We start from the raw sequence: 4,193 nt of genomic DNA, 5'->3' as shown, positions 1-4,193 counted from the left end.
AGTCAAAAGAGCATTTGTGAGGTCAAACACAGATTTTGGACGAGAGGGTCTGGCTCACAATCAACGTTCCAGTTCATCCCAAAGGTGGTCAGTGTGGTTGAAGTCGAGGCTCTGTGTGGGCCACTGGAATTCCCTCCACACCAAACCAGTCACTCCGAGTTTTTATGGAGCTGCTTTGTGCTCAGGGTCTCAGTCCTGCTGGAGCAGGAAAGGCTCTTCCCCAAACTGCTGACCCAAAGCTGGAAGCTTAACTGTGTAAAATGTCTTTGTGCTGTAGCATCAACATCACCCTTCACTGGAACTGAGAGCCCAAACCCTGAGAAACAGCCCAGCCCATCATCCCTCCTCCACCAAACTTTACTGTCTCTGCATTCCAGTAAGTAATGTTCTCCTGGAATAACAGAGGCAGCACTAATGTAGAAATAGTGCACCTAGTGCACATAGAATCTGCAATAAGGGCAGCAGAAGCATAGACACAGTGGCAGTATAGTCAGTAGTAGCATAGAGACCGTGGTGAGGCAGCAGTAGTGTGTGGCAGTAAAGGCAGCATAGTCAGTGGTGGCATAGAGAAAGTGGTGAGGCAGCAGTAGTCAGTGGCAGTAAAGGCAGCATAGTCAGTGGTGGCATAGAGAAAGTGGTGAGGCAGCAGTAGTGTAGACACAGTGGCAGTATAGTCAGTAATAGCATAGAGAAAGTAGTGAGGCAGCAGTAGTCAGTGGCAGTAAAGGCAGCATAGTCAGTGGTGGCATAGAGAAAGTGGTGAGGCAGCAGGAGTCAGTGGCAGTAAAGGCAGCATAGTCAGTGGTGGCATAGAGAAAGTGGTGAGGCAGCAGTAGTCAGTGGCAGTAAAGGCAGCAGTAGTGTAGTGACACTGGCAGTGAAGGAAGCAGTAGTGTAGACACAGTGGCAGTATAGTCAGTAGTAGCATAGAGAAAGTAGTGAGGCAGCAGTAGTCAGTGGCAGTGAAGGCAGCAGTAGTGTGGACACAGCGGCAGTATAGTCAGTAGTAGCATAGAGACCGTGGTGAGGCAGCTGTAGACAGATCTTCTGCAGTTGTCTAAGTCACTCAGTGCTTTAGTACCTTTTCTAAGCTGCTTTTGGTAAAGTCGATTTTTTGTTATGGTTCTCTAGACTGATGGAGGGTGTGTTTATGGTTCTATACAGCACCAAAAAGGATCTATTATTACATATCAAGCTTGTAACAATAGAAGAACACTTCTTGGTGCTATATAGAACCATATACAGCACGTTCTTCAGTCTGAAGAACAGTTTCACCATGCAGAGAACTGGGTAAGCACGAAATGGTTCTGTGAGGAACTTGTGGTTCTAAGTAGAGCCATTCTCTATACTAAAGAACCCCTGGGACCACCCTGTGGGATGTTAGTTTTCTTTCTTCCCTTCATTAAAGCTGGATAACTTCTGCCTGAAGGGAAAACTATCCAGCAGAACTCCCTTTATCCAGCAGAACTACAGCCGCCTCTACTGCCACTATACGCTACTGCCGCCTCTACTGCCACTGTCTGTATGCTACTGCCGCCTCTACTGCCACTGTCTATACGCTGCTGCCGCCTCTACTGCCACTGTCTATACGCTGCTGCCGCCTCTACTGCCACTGTCTGTACGCTGCTGCCGCCTCTACTGCCACTGTCTGTACGCTACGGCCGCCTCTACTGCCACTGTCTGTACGCTACGGCCGCCTCTACTGACACTGTCTGTACGCTACTGCTGCCTCTACTGCCACTGTCTGTACGCTACGGCCGCCTCTACTGCCACTGTCTGTACGCTACGGCTGCCTCTACTGACACTGTACGCTACAGCCGCCTCTACTGCCACTGTCTGTACGCTACGGCTGCCTCTACTGACACTGTACGCTACAGCCGCCTCTACTGACACTGTCTTTACACTACTGCTGCCTCTACTGACACTGTCTTTACACTACTGCTGCCTCTACTGACACTGTTTTTACACTACTGCCGCCATAGAACCATAAACACACCCTCCATCAGTCTGAAGAACCATAACAAAAAATTACTTTAACAAAGTCAGAAAAGGTACTAAGGCACTGAGTGACTTAAACAAGTCCATCCAGCATCTCTCAGCACAGGAACTGAAATCTGTTACTTTAGTTTTCCCTCATTGGATCCTTTTGGTCTTAAAACGAAACGTTGAACCTCCAAAGTGAGAAGGTGAGACGTGACATCAACAGGGAAGCAGAACAGGAGCAGAACCAGCACAGCAGAACCTCATTAAGCCCAGAGAAGAACATTTAAAATGGAATTATTCATATGAATCCATATTCTACATGAAACAGGAGTGCACAGGTTTTTCACATTTAAAATTCAGTAGTCGTGTGGTACGACCTCCTGTGTCTAGGGGACACTTACGGCCGTAAAAACCGAAAACAAGCCAACGCCGTCCAGGTGCCGGACCAAGACGCCACCAACTACAAATAACTGACCAGTTATCAGCATTTATTTCTTTTACCTTGAACAAGTTAAAGGCACCAACTTAAAAAAAAGCTGGTAGGTCTAGACTTTAAACTGGTCAAACGCAGATGAGCTTCCAGAAAAGAACCTTCAGGGGGCGAGACGAGGCCAAAACACACTGAAACACACTGGCGCCGCTGCTCACCAGCCTTCTGGACTGGACAATCACTTGTAGGTAGTCTGACCAGAGGAGGATGGGTCCCCCCTGGTGAGCCTGGTTCCTCCCAAGGTTCTCCTTGCCACTGTTGCCCCTGGCTTGCCCACCAGGGGGTTTCTGTACATTCTTTCAGTCCTGTTGAAACTTTGTGTTTTCCGAAATTCTGTGAAGCTGCTTTGTGACAACATCCGTTGTAAAAAGCGCTACAAATAAATTTGATTTGATTTGGACCGGTTTGACCACCACTGAGCTTCTTGCTGTACAGCGCTGTGCAGTCCTCACCCTCAGATCTTTCTTTCCCACTTTACTATAAAACTTCATACTAATAATGTTTGCTGTCCGGTGTCGACCATAGGAGGACGGGTTCCCCTTCTGAGTCTTGGTTCCTCTCAAGGTTTCTTCCTCTTTTAGGGAGTTTTTCCTTGCCACCGTTGCCGCTGGCGACGCTCATGGGGGCTCGGACCCGGATTTTCTTTTCTCTTCTCTTCTCTCTGTAATACTGATTGTTCTGTAAAGCTGCTTTGTGACACCACCTGCTGTAAAAAGCGCTATATAAATACATTTTGCTTGCTTGCTTGAAACAAAAGATAATTGAACTAATCTAACTCAACACAAACGAAGAGAAAACAACACACAAAACCCAGGGCACTCACCCCGACTCGGAAACAGAGAGCTTTACAGGTCAAACTCATACAACAACAACACGAGTTCACAAAAGGTTCAGGCGCTTGGTCTGGTCAGGTGGAGGCTGATGGCACAGGTGCAGCCCTCTCCTCTCCTGCAGTGCCTCAACGGCCCTTCAGTAACTGGAGCATTCCCTGCTGCATCCAATCAGACCCATCCAGACACCAATCCCAGGAAAAAGTGATTGCAAAAAAGAAGAACACAGAAAAAACCCATAACCCCCCAGGATAGTAACACACGCTTGGGGTGAAATGGGTCAGACGTCTTTACAGTGGTGGTGATGGGAACCAGGCGTCGCCATGACTACAACACAGATATAGACACTTTATTTACCATCCAGAACCACCAGAGAACCTACACGAGTCCTCTGAGCTTATATGGAATGTTGATGATGGAAAACAGTGGAAAATCTGGAATAATGAGTTTTCTTTGGGGACTATTTTGCCGCACAGCGCCCTGCATGTCTCCCTCCACCATGAATGGAGTTGAAGTTCTCTAAACTCTCATAAAACAGCGTCTCAGTCATCAGGCAGTGAATTCAGAACCAGTTCATGTAGGAACTTTCTGTAGGAGCTTTTAGAGGGACGTCTGGTTCCTATCACCACCACTGTGAGGAGCTTTTAGAGGGGGACGTCTGGTTCCCATCACCACCACTGTGAACGGTTCTGACTCGGTAAGGTTATCTAGAACCGAGCGTTTCACACCAAACCGCTCTGAACGACTCTGATTACGTCTTAAACGTGAAGAAATGTGAAGGAAAAATTGGGGGAAATTAATTTTAAGTAAATAGGCATCACCATTACACACATATGGACATTATAATCTCTCCAAGTTTCCTTTTACACAAAATCAATGACGCCCAACCT

The sequence above is a fragment of the Pygocentrus nattereri genome, chromosome 3 (genome assembly GCF_015220715.1).
Source record: "Pygocentrus nattereri isolate fPygNat1 chromosome 3, fPygNat1.pri, whole genome shotgun sequence".
In the NCBI taxonomy this organism is placed as follows: Eukaryota; Metazoa; Chordata; class Actinopteri; order Characiformes; family Serrasalmidae; genus Pygocentrus; species Pygocentrus nattereri.
The sequence above is the reverse complement of the archived record's forward strand: the minus strand, read 5'-3'. Positions refer to the sequence as shown.